The 18,859-nt window shown below is 35.5% G+C and overlaps 1 pseudogene; it reads right to left on the bottom strand.

Moving 5' to 3' along the window:
- The window catches only part of LOC137240470 (uncharacterized), a 97,556-nt pseudogene that overhangs the window by 7,898 nt on the left and 70,799 nt on the right, over nucleotides 1-18,859 (bottom strand).

Here is an 18,859-nt window from a genome sequence, read left to right as displayed (position 1 = left end):
CTTTATTGTGGCATGCAATTTATCGCACATTAATCTGCCACCACTGACATTCCTGCTGCTGCTCCGCTGTTTGTTGCACAGTTTATGCGCTCGATCTAATTTTGCTATTTATGGCATTAACACGACCACTAGACGATCAAGAAAACTGTTTGTTGTACACTTCAGGAGCGTTTGTATGAATGAGCGATGGAGTGAACAACAAATGAATAGGTAACTGCGTGAATTTTATGGCTGATGCTTTGAATTTTGTGTGTTTAAAAGGCGATTTATTCTATGTTTGGGCGGACGTATTGTTTTTTGTGCTCTGAGTCAAGCAGGTGTAATAAGAAATACGCCCATCGTAAATAAACGCTATAAGTAAATCTTGAAAATAAGTGGCGACTAATTTGCCGTTAAGCATTTTGGGGTGCACCCGAGGTTAATAGAATTAGTTGTTACTTTAATTTTTCGATTTTGTTTTGCTCTTTAAGATAGGTAAATGTATTTGGTTTTGATTTAATTTAAAGCGCAAATTTATTTTATGGGTTTTTCAAATTAATGTTAAATTTTTTGTTAATGAAGGCTGCCGTGGTGTGGTGGTAGTGTGCTTCGCCTACCACATCGAGATCCTGGTTTCACCCCCCGGGAAAAACAGCAATAAAAACAAGTTAATTCACTTAAAAAAGTTTTTCTAAGAAAGCTCGCCCCTCGGTAGTGATATGGCAAGCACTCCGAGTGTATTTCTGCCAGAAAAAGCTTCTCAGTCAAAACTCTCTGCCTTGCAGATGCCGTTCGAAGTCGCGTAAAACATGAGGCGCCCGTTCCGAAAATGCCAAAGAACAATTTGGATTTTTAATAAATGATTTCACTAATTTAACTACATTGCAGTAAATTTGGATTGCTTTTTCGTGATTGCAAAGATTACAATCAAATATCGATTTTACCGATTATCGAAATTTATCGATTTTAACCTATTTTACTAGAAAATTATCGAAATTTAAAGTGAATGGCTTCTATTGAGAAGTTTAGTTTTTATAAGTTATCGATTGTTTAGAAATAATAGGGGTTGGCTGTTGAATTTTTTTTCGAAATTTATAGATTTTAGCAGATTTCACTAGAATATTATCGAAATTTTAAGAGTTTTCAGTGAGAAGTTTTGTTTATTATTAGCTATCGATCGATCGATTTTTTGAAGTTGTAGAGAATTGTCATCGAACTTTATCAACTACTACAATCTACACAATGCTATCGAAATTTGTATGAATTTATGTGCTATTTTTTTAACGTGTATTGCCATTGAATATTATGTCGAATCTTATCGAGAGTTTGATTAAAAATGTTGAAAATTATCGAATTTTAGAAATAGCAGATCTTTCTTTTAGAGTTGATTCGAATTTAACTACACTTTAGATTTCGAAAGAAAAATTTCGATACTTTGTGTGAAAAGTTATTACGGAAAAGATTAATTTTATATCTTATCAATCCTTTTTAAATTGTATTGAATTTGATCGATAGTTTAAGTAAAATATTTCTATAGAAAGTCCGAAAAATTTAAGCTGAAAGGTTTTCACTAGAAAGCATTCGTGCAATAGATTGTTTACAAATTACAAAGTTTTACAAAAACTTCGATTAAATTTATCGATAGTTTAACCAACCGATTTCTATAAAAGGTTATCGGAACTTCAAAGTGATAGGATTTCTTGAAGCGTGTGGATTTTATGTGTTAAATATTATTTTCATAAAACTGCCGAGTCTTGCTATTGAATCATATCGAATTCATCAATAGTTTTTGTAAAAATATAAGAAAAATTATCGGTTTTAAGAAAGGAGAGTTTTTCCTTTAATCTGTATCGAGTTTCAACTATAGTTTAGATTTCTAAAGACAATTTTCGATACATTGGGCAAGCGTTTATTACGAAAACGATTAATTTTATAAGTTATCGATTTTTTCGAAATTGAATTCGAACAACAATCCTTTCCGCGCAGTAATCGATAATTTAAATAAACATGTGTATAGAACGTCGTACAAACTTCGAAGGGGTTTTCGGCAATTATTGTCGATTTTTAGGAGCCCATAGTCTTTTAGAAAAATATCCTATTTATTTCCAATCAAAGTGAAAGGTAAACCACCAAAACCTGACGTACACTACGTGTTGTGTACCGGGTGTGAGTATGTTCTAATCAAGAGCTCTACTGGCAAACAAATGAGCCAAAGCTGCTGTTTATGCAAATAACAAAAGCAAATCAAAGCAAAGAAAACAAGTAAGGAAGGCTAGGTTCGGGTGAAACCGAACATTACATACTCAGTTGAGAGCTGTGGAGACAAAGTAAGGGAAAATCACCATGTTGTAAAAAGAACCTAGGGTAATTGTATCAAATGGAAGGTATTAAAGAGTATTTTAAGAGTGCGTGGGCCATAGTTCTATAGGTGGACGCCATTTAGGTATATCGCCATAAAGGTGGACCAAGGGTGACCCTAGAATTTATTTGTACGATATGAGTATTAAATGAAAGGTGTTAATGAGTATTTTAAGAGGGCGTGGGCCTTAGTTCTATATGTGGACGCCTTTTCGAGATATTGCCATAAAGGTGGACCAGGGGTGACTCTAGAATTTGTTTGTACTATATGGGTATCAAATGAAAGGTGTTAATGAGTATTTTAAAAGGGCGTGGGCATTAGTTCTATGGGTGGACGCCTTTTCGGGATATCGCCATAAACGTGGAACAGGGGTGACTCTAGAATGCGTTTGTACAATATGGGTATCAAATGAAAGGTGTTAATGAAAAGGGCGTGGGCCTTGGTTCAATAGGTGGATGCCTTTTCGGGATATCGCCATAAACGTGGACCAGGGGTGACTCTAGAATTTGTTTGTACGATATGAGTATCAAATGAAAGGTGTTAATGAGTATTTTAAGAGGGCGTGGGCCTTCGTTCTATATGTGGACGCCTTTTCGAGATATTGCCATAAAGGTGGACCAGGAGTGACTCTAGAATTTGTTTGTACTATATGGGTATCAAATGAAAGGTGTTAATGAGTAGTTTAAAAGGGCGTGGGCCTAAGTTCTATAGATGGACGCCTTTTCGAGATATAGCCATAAATATGGACCAGGGGTGACTCTAGAATTTGTTTGTACGATATGAGTATCAAATGAAAGGTGTTAATGAGTATTTTAAGAGGGCGTGGGCCTTAGTTCTATATGTGGACGCCTTTTCGAGATATTGCCATAAAGGTGGACCAGGGGTGACTCTAGAATTTGTTTGTACTATATGGGTATCAAATGAAAGGTGTTAATGATTATTTTAAAATGGCGTGGGCCTTAGTTCTATGGGTGGACGCCTTTTCGGGATATCGCCATAAACATGGGCCAGGGTGACTCTAGAATGCGTTTGTACGATATGGGTATCAAATGAAAGGTGTTAATGGATATTTTAAAAGGGCGTGGGCCTTAGTTCTATAGGTGGACGCCTTTTCAAGATATCGCCATAAAGGTGGACCAGGGGTGACTCTAGAATTTGCTTGTACGATATAGGTATCAAATGAAAGGTGTTAATAAGTATTTTAAAAGGGAGTGGGCCTTAGTTCTATAGGTTGATGCCTTTTCGGGATATCGCCATAAACTTGGACCAGGGGTGACTCTAGAATGCGTTTGTACAATATGGGTATCAAATGAAAGGTGTTAATGAGTATTATAAAAGGGCGTGGGCCTTAATTCAATAGGTGGATGCCTTTTCGGGATATCGCCATAAACGTGGACCAGGGGTGACTCTAGAATGCGTTTGTACAATATGGTTATCAAATGAAAGGTGTTAATGAGTATTTTAAAAGGGCCATAAAAGTGGACCAGGGGTAACTCTAGAATTTGTTTGTATGATATGGGTATCAAATGAAAGGTGTTAATGAGTATTTTAAAAGGGAGTGGGCCTTAGCTCTATAGGTGGATGCCTTTTCGGGATATCGCCATAAACGTGGACCAGGCGTGACTCTAGAATGCGTTTGTACAATATGGGTATCAAATGAAAGGTGTTAATGAGTATTATAAAAGGGAGTGGGCCTTAGTTCTATGGGTGGACGCCTTTTCGTGATATCGCCATAAACGTGGACCAGGGGTGACTCTAGAATGCGTTTGTACAACATGGGTATCAAATGAAAGGTGTTAACGAGTATTTTAAAAGGGAGTGGGCCTTAGTTCTATAGGTGGATGCCTTTTCGAGATATCGCCATAAAGGTGGGCCAGGAGTGACTCTAGAATTTTTTTGTACGATATGGGTATCAAATGAAAGGTGTTAATGAGTATTTTAAAAAGGAGTGGGCCTTAGTTCTATATGTGGACGCCTTTTCGAGATATCGCCATAAACGTGGACCAGGGGTGACTCTAGAATGTGTTTGTACGATATAGGTATCAAATTAAAGGTATTAATGAGGGTTTTAAAATGGAGTGGCCCTTAGTTGTATATATGAAGGCGTTTTCGAAATATCGACCAAAATGTGGACCAGGGTGATCCAGAACATCATCTGTCGGGTACCGCTAATTTATTTATATATGCAATACCACGAACAGTATTCCTTCCAAGATTCCAAGGGCTTTTGATTTCGCCCTGCAAAACTTTTTCATTTTCTTTTACTTAATATGGTAGGTGTCGCACCCATTTTACCAAGTTTTTTTCTAGAGTTATATTTTGCGTCAATAGACCAATACAATTACCATGTTTCATCCCTTTTTTCGTATTTGGTATATAATTATGGCATTTTTTAATTTTTCGTAATTTTCGATATCCAAAAAGTGGGCGTGGTCATAGTCGGATTTCGGCCATTTTTTACACCAATACAAAGTGAGTTCAGATAAGTACGTGAACTGAGTTTAGTGAAGATATATTGATTTTTCTCAAGTTATCGTGCTAACGGCCGAGCGGAAGGACAGACGGCCGACTGTGTATAGAAACTGGGCGTGACTTCAACCGATTTCGCCCTTTTTCACAGAAAACAGTTATCGTCCTAGAAGCTAAGCCTCTACCAAATTTCACAAGGATTGGTAAATTTTTGTTCGACTTATGGCATTAAAAGTATCCTAGACAAATTAAATGAAAAAGGGCGGAGCCACGCCCATTTTGAAATTTTCTTTTATTTTTGTATTTTGTTGCAACATATCATTACTGGAGGTGAATATTGACATAATTTACTTATACACTGTAAAGATATTAACTTTTCTTTTAAAATTTGAATTTAAAAAAATTTTTTTTTAAAAAGTGGGCGTGGTCGTTCTCCGATTTTGCTAATTTTTATTAAGCAGACATATAGTAATAGGAGTAACGTTCCTGCGAAATTTCATTATGATATCTTCAACGACTGCCAAATTAGAGCTTGCAAAACTTCTAAATTACCTTGTTTTAAAAGTGGGCGGTGCCACGCCCATTGTCCAAAATTTTACTAGTTTTCTATTTTGCGTTATAAGTTCAACTCACGTACCAAGGTTCATCGCTTAATCCGTATTTGGTAATGAATTATCGCACTTTTTCTATTTTTCGAAATTTTCGATATCGAAAAAGTGGACGTGGTTATTGTGCGATATCGTTCATTTTAAATAGCGATCTGAGATGAGTGCCCAGGAACCTACGTACCAAATTTCATCAAGAAACCTCAAAATTTACTCAAGTTATCGTGTTAAGGGGCAGACGGACGGACGGGCGGACGGACGGACATGGCTCACTCGAATTTTTTTTCGATACTGATGATTTTGATATATGGAAGTCTATATCTATCTCGATTCCTTTATACCTGTACAACCAACCGTTATCCAATCAAAGTTAATATACTCTGTGAGCTCTGCTCAACTGAGTATAAAAATATCACCAGACCACACGCAGCGTTAACCTTGCCACTAGCCAAATCAGTAAAGCCACACAGCAAAGTGCCACCTCAGTAGCCATGCGGCGAGCGTTGTAATGATACACATTTCACATTGCACGAAAGCGCAACCATACAACCACTTACAAAAAAAAAAACTAACATTCTTTGGCTATTGCAATATTTGGCACAATCTAACAAGCCAATTGAAGCAGCAAACTATTTCTATTATTTTTATTTTTGAACTTTTTATTTTATTCCTATTTCATGATTTTTTGGAATTCGGAAATGCTTAAGATACGATTTGGCTAAAAGTTAAGCTTTAATTGACATAAATAAATGTTATTGTCAAGTTTGCCTATTTAAGGCAATCGTACTACGATTGAACACTTGTAGTCAAGAAGGTGAACGTCCTTGTCATCACACACATACACATATGTTTATTTACATATAAGTATATAGAGAAATAACCTTCCATGAGATTGTACGATTTTTGCATATGGCGCATATTTTGCATGCACATGTGCAATGTGTATATGTATTTGCGATTTCTGTGCAATTTCCTGGAAGCATGATAAGCTCATATGACCATGAGTGAATATATATTCTGGTTTACTAGTTTGAATGCACATTCATAGTAGTAGACATTCATTAAAGTATTCTTGCGCAACATGAAATTGAATTGGTTTTGAACAGTGACGCTTCCATTAGATCTCCAATTTGTATATGGAATGTGTTTGCTAATTCTTGGACGGTTACCTTCTCCGGTACTGAGATGTACATATGTACGTATGTACCTGCTGCACCCGTACTGGTTTTGAAGCCAAGCACTTCTAGAGTAGTAGCGGTGCTCACAATTGGGGTACATGCGGCACGGATAAAACTGGAACACAATACCTCCTGTCGCAGCTTCAAGCATCCGGAGGCGGAGGACATGGTTGAGCATCTGCTGTGCGAATGCCCAGTACACTGTCGAAGCAGAATAGAGTTTCTTGGAAAGCCCTTTTTCGAAAACCTCCCAGAACTCAAGAATGTTAGGCCGGGAGAGGTTCTCAAATTTATAAATTCCACGGGATGGATATAGGGGGCGGGTATCCCTGAGCCGCTTGAAAATACTTATCAGTCTTCTGACAACACCCTTTCATTGGTTAATTCGCGCGATTTGGTTTCAAAACGGCGCATGAGCGCTAATTGGAGTCAATTGGGACTCGCCACTCCAACCAACCAACCAGCTCTGTAACTCCTCCAATAACCATTTTTCGCTATTCCTTTTCAGGGTTTCGTATATTTTTTATAGGCTAACAAACAAACAAAAAAAACAAAAATATGCTTTCAGGCACGATCATTACTGACTGGGTTTTTTGTCGTACCTCCGATGCGTAGGTGGATATCTCTTAAATTTTTTTTTCATCCGTGTATTGCGGTGATTTCTTAAAGGCAGCCATGTTCACTTCCAGGCACATAAATTGTCTTCTAAGCGGAGGATCAATGCTATAGAAGCAGCGGCTAACCGACTGCATAATTAAAAATTTCCAGAAACCATATTTTGCTGACAGGTGGGTCGTTGGCATTATAATAAAAGTTGATAAAATCTGAAATTGTGTATATTTGCCGAGCCTTGGTGGCGTCCATAGACCATTTTCATACTTCCTTATTGATCACTTTGCGTAACGAAATATGTATCGCGTAGAGTGATATCGTTGATGAGGCCAATACAACTGATTTTCTGCGATTAATCGAAGACCACACCGCTAAGATAACGAATTTGTTATAAATCTACCGCGATGAGTGTGAAGTTTCTGGATCTTTGTATTCAACATTGTATAGGAACGAACCACAGATAACGAGATTCCTTTACAGACAGTTCTTGATATTGATTTAATTGTCCCTATTCGAATAAATATACGCTCTGCAACTGACATCTTACATTATCGGTACATTCATTCCCTTTTCGATTTAATATGCATTTCGAGGTCAACCTTATAATGTTTCGTATGGATTCATCTCCTGATCTTGACAGGTGGCTTGCAGTAGCTAAGTACCTATACAACTTTTATCATCAAGATTACCTTGAATTCTTTGAATCCAAGTGTTCAAGGTTCAAGGCTTTTCTCGGGCACCAATCCTGCTGATTGACTCGGTGTAGCCTTGAGCCTTTTTTTACTTTATACTAAACGCAAGTTTTAAATTCAGTAACAAAGTAAGAACAACCAACGCGTCTTTGAAAGTTAAAAAAAAGTGCTCAAAAGCCACATACCGTGCATATCAAAGACCAGGAAATAATTTCGTTCAACACAAATAGCTATGAATAATTGCAAATCGTAGTGGCAACCGCAAAAATTGCGTGAGTAAAACTTATTTTGTGCGGCGGCAAGTGTTGAGTGGGGTTTTGCTGATTGAACCGAACCACTGAGTATCAGTTCACACACGTAAACGCAAACAACAAACAAATAACAGCAATAAGCAGCAACGTTGCCTGCGCAACTAATTTTTGTTGAGGTAATTATAAGTCAGATTTGAGTAAAAAACCATTGCTTTTTGTGAAAGTACAAACTCAATCCTTGTACAAACAGTAGCTTAGAAGTAAAATGGAGCAATGATGTTTTTTCGGATAGCTTTTTTGTAAACTTTTATTAATGCCATATGCCCGGAAATAATAAATCGTCTTAAACGTTGTCACGAATTCCTAAATCATAAATAATTGTAAATTGAATTCGAAAATGCATTGACCGAAACAATGACCCTATTAAGGGTCGTTTTATACCGACAGACGCAATGTTGTTCGGAATCACATCCATCCCGACAACAATAACAACCATATAAATATTATGGGTATTTTAGTTCATATAGGGTAGAGTGGCTCGTCCCTTTTGACTTTAAATCAATATCGTTTTTATTCTCTAATGAAGTATTGGCACAATTGGAAAATCTAGAAACTTGTCATTTTAGTGGCTCAAATCCGACTCCTATTCACATCTTAAAAGTTGTCCTTAATTCCTATATTAATACAAATTTATATATCGGTAAAACCTTCTAGTATTGAAAATGAGTGCTTTTCAACCTTCTATACAGTTTGACCCTGAAATATTTCTATCAGAGGTATATCTGTTGTGTCTATCACTACGTTCATTCCGACAACAATATATATATAGTCATTGTGATATTATGAATACTTTTGTCCCTGTGAGATCAGAAGCACGTCCAATCTAACCTCCTAAAGCGCAAAGCTCTTCCCTTTTAATTGCCAGTTATGGTGTTGTTCGAAATCTTGCATTCCTATGGCATAAATAACAAAACTGTATAAACATAATTATTAAAAAATAAATAAATGTAAGGCGCGAAGAAATTTTATGCCGAGCTTCTCTTCCAATTTGCGCCATGCTCCTTAACATTTTTCTTACAAATTGGCGGGACGGAACCTACTTGTTTTATGCCGACTCCGAACGGCATCTGTAAGGCAGATGAGTTTTTACTGAGAGCTTTTCATGGCAGAAGTACACTCGGAGTGCTTACCAAACACTGCCGAGGGACGACCCCGTTAGAAACATTTTTTTCTAATTGAAAAAACTTGTTTCTAAAATGTTGATGTTACTTTGCCCGGGGGGTGAACCCAGAATCTTCGCTGTGGTAGGCGGAGCACGCTACCATCACACCACGATGGCCGCCATAACATAATTATTGGAGTCTGGGAAAATTGGAAACAAGTACTTTCCAAGTCCCAACAAGTTTGCTCCAGAATTCGCACCTAAAACTGGCGACTATTGTCTCGAACTACAGAGGAACTTTGAAACTTAGAATCATACCAAGACTTTCTGTAACTTTCCTTACAACTATACTGCAACCCCCAAGGCAGAGAGATGCACTCATAACTTTTAATATCTTTGAATCTATCTTCTTGAATAAAAAGCACGTGCTTACTAAGTAATATAGTTAAAAATGATTATTATGCGCAAGGCACAAACTAGTCCAACCTAACCTCCAAGGCAGATACGCGTACGATCTCATGGCTTTATACTTCAATCTTCAAAAAAGGTGGAGAATTACCTTCTAATCCTAAGTGCATTTATCTTACCTTTTGATCAAAATTGCTCGGAATCCCTTCACCTCCGGCAGCAACTTCATTACATGCAAGCCAGAACATAATAAAGTGTTAACAAGAAGTTAATTATATATGCTATAGCTTTCATGTACGAAGATTATTCATTTTCAATTAGAAGGAAGTAGGGTTGGATTATAAACTACTCTTAAACCCGTCCATACCGACATCAATAATGTAAATTAAAATTTATGCTAAGCTTTAGCATTTAATCTGTAAATTTTTGGAGCTCAAATTCCTTCTCGGAATGTGGGCCCTATGTCCTACGGAAAGTATACAAATATTCTATTGGTTTTTATAAAATTTACATTTCTCATCTTACTTTTGACTCACTGTATGTAAGAACGTTTTTGCAAATTGCACAATTGCAAGAGTGCTACCACCCTCCCATTAAATGTAGTAGTAAACAACTTCATTTTTTTTTTTTTTTTTTGAAATTGTATCACAACCCGTAAATTATAATTACTCCTGATGACCAACACTGCTGCTTGGCTGCTGCGGTTGAAGAGCAGGATCAATGGCATTAAATATGGGTATGTGCAACACAAAAGTAACGGATATAGACGAATGCACTAAAGATGCATCAACATCTATTAGATGTACATGTTTACGCTTATAACGACAACAACAACAAACAAATAACAACAACAATTAAAAAAGTATATAACAACATAAAAGTAGCAAATTGAGTGGTGCGCATGCGCATCAAATCAAATAGACACCTCGCACGCCATTCCTAACAAAAACCAAAACAACAACAATAACAATATTATTTGCAACGCATGCTAAAATAATTTGCTGTACCAGTTGCTGCGACGATTTTTTTAGATTTACGTAGACGCTTTATCTACATATTGGGAGGAGTGCCACTCATGCGCATGCGCATTGCAAACAAACAATTGTAGTGATGTAAATTGTATGCAATGAATACGTAATGTTGGTCTATTGCTAGTAGTCATCAGTTATATCAAATTCAGAAACAAACATGAATTTAATACAAACATTACGCTATTAAGCTATATGCTTCTTTGCCATTATAACCGGCTTATATTTGTACAAAGACATACAACAATTTGTTTCAAGCTTAGCTTGTAAACCATGCGTTGAAATGTTGTTGGCGTTTGCCGGTTGCTACCATTTGGCGGAGAATTACCCAGATTTGATAGTGTTGCTTAAATTATAATTATGGAATTGAGTCTTATGAGCAAAGCAAGACTTTTCTATATTTCTATGTACAAAAAATTAAAGTAGTACTTCTGCATTGCATGCATTTACTTAAGTTTACTCAAGTAACAACCCGTTATTCGCATTGAAGTAGATTAATATTTAGATTTTCTGACTGTAATATCCTGCCATTTGAATGAACGGAATAAATTATTTTCGTGTTGCTCGCTTGTAATGGAATGTTATAATTCAGATTTGATCTTGCAGCGCAATGAAGATTATAAAAAAAAATTTAAAGGATATTCGTGATGATGTATAACTAAAACGTGTAAGATTAGGATGTGGACGAAGTAGGAAATGAACTGCCTGCGATCAAGATTAGAGCAACAGTTATGTCTACGTTTACTGAATGTATTAGAACTGATATTAAAGAAAAATTACAAAGCTATACCCGATAATGGTTAATAGAGCATTTTACTGAGTTTTCATCAGCTAGATTTTCCTGTGATGATTTGATGTGTCATCTTCAGTGAATTTAAAAAAAAGGCATTGAAAATTAAATAATAACTATAAAAGATATAAAAACAATTATAAAAAATAAAACCAAAAATTTTTAACAATTTTTTTTTAATGTAATATGTGAAAAAAATAATAACAAAAATAAAAAACAAAAACATAAGTAAAACAAAAAATAAATTAAGATAAATTATCATAAAATATATAAAAATGTAAAAGAAAATAATAGTAAAAAAAACTTAATAAAAAGTAGGTGGCTCACTTGTAATTGTGTAATTTTTATAAAAGTAAAACATATGCCCAATTTTTTTAAATGTGGGTAAAATGAAAAAAAAAGTATCAAGATAAAAATTAAAAAACAATTGAAAAAGTCTGTTTGAAAAATAAAACTGCTGATGGCATAAAGCCCAAATGTTTTAAATTTTAAGAGAAAAAAATTTGAAAAATTAAATCAAAACACTTTCCGAAATACTTTTTTTTTAAATATTTTTTTTTTGGCTTTTTTGGTTTTAATGTGATATTGTGGCTGGTGTTTCTATTGATTCTTTTCTTGCAAATAACTCAATAAAAATACTGCACAATGAACCATAAAAAATGTGTTCTTCTGAAAAATCTCCAGATGGTCTTCAAGCTAGTGAAATCTTAAAAATCTGCAAAATAAAGAGATTTTTTAAAAATAACATTAAAAAAATAATAATTAAAATATTGAAAACAAAAAATTCTACAAAAGAAAAAACACAAAAAATAAATAAATTTAACGTGAAAATTGTTTATATGGTTCTCCGTAACCCTCACGTGAAGTAAAAATAGCTATTGCATTCCACCTCTTCACAGTTATCAAAAACAAAAGGAAAAGATGAAAAAAAAAATAGAAAGCAAGGAATTCACATAAAATAAAAAAGAAAACTTAAAAAATAACAAAAAAAAAAATACTAAAAAGAATAAGAATCAAATATTTAAAATTTAAATAAAGAAAAAAAAATAACAAATAATATCTATATTAACAAACAATTTGAAATTAAATAATTATCACTAAACGGAGTTCAAACATGATAAAAAAGGTAGAAACAGATATTAAATAAAGAGATACAGTAAAAATGTAAAATTTATAAAACAAAAAAAAAAAAAAAAAAAAACAAAAAAAAGTAAATCAAAAACGTATAAAACTCAAAAAAAAAAAAAAAAAAAATAAAGAAAAATTAAAATGATAAAAAAAAATGTTAATAAATATATCCAAAAATAACTAATAAAATTACAATTAAGTTTCTTTATTAATTGTAAACAAAGCCTTTTTGATTGTGATTTTCTTTTAAGATTTTCATTCTTATTTTTTAATATTCTCCTCTTTTTTGTCTGCCATTTGTTCGGGTCTGCTATATAGTTCTGTATATTCGCAGCTAAGCCAGTTTAAAAGATATGCCCGCTGGGTCACTTAGCTCAAAATGTCTCAGTTAATCATTATGTGCATATAAAACAATTCCAAAAACAACAAGCTCGTTAATATAAGATCAACCTTCGTCTTGGTTGTGCATGCCGTTTTCTGGGTATACTAACAGCTTGCAATACGATATAATTTATTGATTTTGTTTATAAACAAGTGTTTAAGTGTTGGCGTTTGGACATTACTTATGCGTTTACGTTTGTGTGACTATGTGAGCGTGCGCTCATTGTGTTGTTGTGCTTCTCTTTCGTTTTGTTGCTACATCTAGTTGCAAGTCGTGCAACAAGTGTTGTGATCAATTGCTTTACAACGCCATAAGTATTTAGCTGTAATAGCCACAGCAACAACAAAAACAGCCTCACTTTGTAAAACCAATAAAATATTAGTTAGCCAAAAACACAACCAACTCTTTGCCGGCTAGTGCGCCGCATTAACCCAGCCCCACTAGTTCAATCTTGTTAAGCGGTGTCGCTGATGTTGCAAATAGAAATATTATTGCACTGAATGTTGGGAATGTTGCATCTCTACTGTTATTCCATTTTTCATTGCTTGCTTGTTGTTTTATTGTTGTGCTGTGGCAGGTGGGTTTGTACTTTGCGCTTGCGTTATTACCATTTGCTTCCGCTTCCTTTTGCCTTTGAGTGCACGCAAGCAATGTGAGGCAGGCAAAGCTAGTCAGCAGCCAAGATTTATGAGTTGCAACATGCTTTCGACAAAATGGGCAAAAATTGTAAAAGGATATAATAAAATTCGCGAAAGAACAGTAATAATCTATTCAGCAATAGATTTAAAACGTGTGAACAGGTGGCAGCCGTTGAAATACTAAAAGGGAAGAAAGTTGAAAATTGAGCATGCGAAAAGTTTATAAATGAATTATTGGCATCATGCGTTGTTTGGTCGAAGGAGATTTACTCTCGTGATGAAACATGACTGCTAGATGCTTTGGCTTCAAACTAAAAACAATTTTTTTTGTCGGAGGTCAAAGTTGTTTTCTGGTTCAACAGTGCTTACTACTTTGATTTTAAATTGACATCCAAGGTCAGCACACCGCTCACAAATAAAAAATTCCCTGCAACTCTAATAAAAATTTCGTGTTTTTTTATGAAGATTTTTTCAAAGTTTTCGATAACATATTCGATTTTTTTCGAAAATTGACACCCAAGGTCAGCAAACTGCTTATAAATAAAAAAGTTCCTTAAACTCTAAATAAAATGTTCGTGTTTTTATGACGATTTTTCAAAAGCTGTCGAACACATATTCGAATTTTTTTTCGACAATATTAACATCGAATGATAACATCGATTTTTTTAATGTTTTCGAAATTGAAATTGAGTAAAAAAATAATTGATTAAATTAAATGGGGTAACACTTAGTTTATTATTATTTACTAAATTTTATTTCGAAAACTTTTTCGAAAACTTAAAAAAAGAATATAAGTAATAAATTTTCAGCCTAATTTTCGCTGCAGATTTTTTAGAAGTTTTCGCATATTCGAATATTTTACAAATGCATCAGTTTTTTGTTATCGAGAAAAAAAGTGACAAAATTTGAACATAATTTTTGATGCAATTTCTTTACTCGCAATTGTTTATTGGACTTACTTAAAATGCGCCAACAATTCAAAATTGCTTACATCTTGCAGCGCAGTTCATATTTTTTTCTCTTATTAATACAGTTATTATTTCTTTTCTCCAACATCGCCAAATATGGCAGAATAGCATTCAATGTACGTTATTTTTTTTTTACGAATTCATGATCATAAGTTAACTTCCCATTCCTCATTGGCAATCCTTCTATAACATTACTATGCCATAACATGAGCAATACATAAATATTAAAAATACACCCAATCCCCTGTGCTGCGAAGAATTTCTTTCACTCCTGCATATTCGCATAACTGTTTTTGAATAGTGATGTTGTGTCTTTCCGAAAATGAAGTCGATATCAGATTATTAATTTGTTTTGTCGCAGTTGTAACCAAACGAAAAATTCACCAGTGAGTCGGGACTTGACTCAGTCGGTTATGCGACGACTATTGTACATCCTTCCATGTAAATTCTATGCTGCTTACAGTCTTCTATCTGCCTCACATGTCTAAATAAATATATCCAGTTGAGGTAGTCGGTATACAACATCCCGTATTTGCGAACCGGTGTGCCAGTTACTGCTGAGAGTAAATTCCTCTTGCATGCCTCGGTAGTGTTGGTGCTTGTCCAAGTTGTTTTTGCACTCTCATGTGCTGTGGTGCGTACCTGCTCGGGTACCGTTTACACCTCACAGAGGATTTTCGTTCTTGAAGAACTTATTTTATGACTGCCGTCTTCATAGCTTCATGTTATTCGCCAAAATTTCAACATGATTTTCGCTGAAAAACTTCTGAGTTTTGGATATCACACAATGTTTTTAATTAGGAGCAGGCAGACTGCCACATTTTTGGAAATATAAAATTTTTGTGTAACAAAATAGTAAGGAAAAAATTTTGTTTTCTCTGACTCAACGTACGCAGTTATGGGTCAAAATTTTACTTTCCAAACTGACTTTAAGCAGACATACCGCTACATTTTAAAAATATAAACTTATGTCCAATAAAATAGAAGTAAAAGTTTTGTTCCTCTGACTCATCCTGCACAGTTCTGGCTTATAACTTTGCCAACTAAATTTGCCTTAAATTTGAGCAGACAGTTTGCTCTACCTTTGAAATAATAAACTTTTTGTGCAAAAATTTATTTTCTTCCAAATGAAAATGTAAATAAAATTTTGAGCACATAGCGCCCGAGCAGCAACGCGCTTACGCATTTAGCCATGGGAAAACAACTTGTGCCATATTAATTTGAGCGTACATAAGAACGAAGTCTTAGTATGAAATTGTACTGAACTCCTTGAGTATAATTTACAACCTTAAACAATTTATAATACTAAGAAACACTCTTCAAGTTTATATACAAATTTTAAAGTAATTAAGGTGCAACCATATAATTTACCCGTCAATGCGCAACATGTGTCCAAACAAAATTTATTGTCACCCAGTCAAATGATGCACTTCAGCTTAATTAGCATTAAGTCTATCAGTGTTATAATGTAACAACGTCACAACAAAAACAAAAAAAAAACAAAACAGTCAGTAGCCAAAACACAACAACAAACAAGTAACAAGATAAAAAAAATGTCGCTTGCTTGTTAGAATGCAAAATTTAAAGTTGCTTGCTAATGCAACATAGGTCCCAATGAAGATAAAACAAGAAAAGTAGCAACATACTGGGTTTTATTCTAAAGGTTTACCAAAAACAAGCAAACATGCGTAGTAGGTTTAAACATCTAAACAACAACCTTCTGCCACTGTTGCGGCTGGTGCTGCTACAAGGTAAACGAGAGCTATAGTTAAACTATAGCCAGAAAATTACATACAACAAAAAACGACGAACGTCGACCAGCAACAAGAAACCGATGACGTTATTTAAAAATAATTATTACTATGCCTTGATTTATTTGCGCTGGCTAAGATGTTAGGGATAGCCTACACCGGCTGCTAAGACTTGCTGTTTGAACAAGTTTCTGTTGCGCTGTCGTCAACTTTTTCCTACCATACTTAGTTCTCGTATTTCTGCTTAGCTTACACCAATTTGGCGCACGTTAGACGTTAGCTTAAGGTCGGAAATGGCGCAGCCGTCGTCACAGAAGCAACACTATGCAGGAGCGTATTGGTAACGAAGAACGCTCTAGCAAGGGGTGCAGTGACAATGATGGCGTTTGAGAATGACGGCGTTAAAAATAGCTTTAATGTTACAGCAAATTCACCGCACAGCTCAATATTGCTTGAATAGAAATTAGTTAACTGTATTATGTGGCAGGTTAGCATTTCTTAGGTGCAAACACCACGCTCATACGAAATCGAACTCAGCGTGATTTTTTTGTTGTATTTGTCTTCTAACATCTTCGTGCAAGTTTTTTTGCCTTTATTTGTATTCCAGCGGAATTTTAATCGCTCAGATGCCAACATCTGCAAAAAAAAAAAGCCATATGCTTATATATATAGTGCATAGGCCTGCTGCCATAATTTGTTGCTTAGCTTACTTGCGCTCTACCTCAATAAGGAAAGCTTACTTTTTTCTTCTTACCCAACAATTTCACATGTCGCCGTAGAACGGAAAGTGATCAGACCTCCAGCCACTTTCAAAACAATGTGTGACGTTTTTATGATGGGAATGACAGCTGTATATGGTGTTTTATAAACACACACCCAGCCTTATATGTAACCACTCAACACTTCTTGGAACTATTTTAATCGCATGACAGCTTCGAGCATCAAGCTGTACTCTTCGAAAACGCAATCGCCGATTGTCGTTCTATCGTTTTATATACAGACTTGTAACTACAGGGAATAACAAAGGTTCGTTTTGTTGGCGAACGACTTCGAAAGGGCTACGGCTTGAAATTCGCCATTTGCATTTAACAGGGGGATAATGAAGCTAATCTGTTATATGTAAAACGTGTATTAGACAAGCTTTTGTAAAATGTGATGCTAAATTCTTAATTAAGCTGCCTCTTCAGGATTCCTTTTCCAATCAAAAACTGTTCCAAAGATGCAAATTTTGTTCAGAGATTCGACACGTCGGCTTTCAAGAACAGATACAAAGTGATTTTAGTGGGGGTTAAAATATTTTTGTAAGATTTATTTTTATAACTTTGCTGCACTTTGAGCGCACGTACTCGCTCAGTAGTAGCATAGCGTTATCAATTATAGGACAAACAGACTATCTGCGCTTCGATGGGGCTCTTAAAGCCACAATAGAGGTGGATGGTGGGCACAAGGCTGCTCAAATGGTGGAAGAGGCGATGCATGGTACACAGACGGTTCCAAAGTAGTGGGAGAAGTAGGGTTTGCGGTATTCTGTCTTGATTTGGAAATAAACAGATCCTACAAGCTGTCAGATCACTGTTGCTTTTTTCAAGCGGAAGTGTTAGCCATAACCAAACACTGGAAGAAAATAGCTTAAACTGAAGCCGGGTTAACTTTTATATTGACAGCCAAGCAGCAATTAAGGCAATAATCTCGCATAACAGAGCATTTAAAAGTGTGTTAGAGTTTAAGCAATCCCGGGAAGAATCAGGACAGGGAAGGGACAGGGAAGAGCATACATATATATTGGGTCTCAGGGCATATTGGAATAGATGGGAATGAAAAAGCTGATGAACTAGCTAATAATAGCGCATCCCTTGAAGCTTGCATCGTAGACGTCCCAATTAGATTGAGCTAGATCAAGAGAAGGCGAGTGGTGCACATGATCGATCAAGCGAAAAAGGTGGGGCTCCAAGCGCAGAGCTGTAAAGTGTCGAAGATTATGTGTAGGTCTTACAACCTAAGACTAACAAAGTTGCTTCTATCATTAAAAAGAGAGGACTGTAAACTCATGACAGGTATTCTGACTGGACACTGCCTTCTGGCGTCACATGCCTTTAAAATTACGCTTGGTCAGTAATAGCAAATGTAGAAAGTGCGGGTTGGAGGAGGAAACGATCGACCACGTTTTGTGCTCGTGCCTTACGCTTGCCAGGCTAAGGCTACAGCTATTAGGTGTGACACAGCTATCAGATCTAGGAGCTTCTAATAATTGCCTAGAGGACGGAGTTATTTTATAGCAGAGGTCTTAGTTTTTGATACGGTTTTTCAGCTTGGTCGTTAAATAAACAACTGGTAACACTACGGACTCATTCAGTCTGTGTGAGGTTCTCATGTGCCGGCCAATTCAATCTAACCTAACCTACTCGCTCAGTGCCCTACGCAGATGGGCAACGGTGTTTCCTTCCACATAAACCTTTTGT

This window comes from Eurosta solidaginis, chromosome 1, assembly GCF_040869045.1.
Source record: "Eurosta solidaginis isolate ZX-2024a chromosome 1, ASM4086904v1, whole genome shotgun sequence".
Lineage (NCBI taxonomy): Eukaryota > Metazoa > Arthropoda > Insecta > Diptera > Tephritidae > Eurosta > Eurosta solidaginis.
Note: the sequence above shows the minus strand (reverse complement) of the source record. Positions and strands in the feature narration are given on the sequence as shown.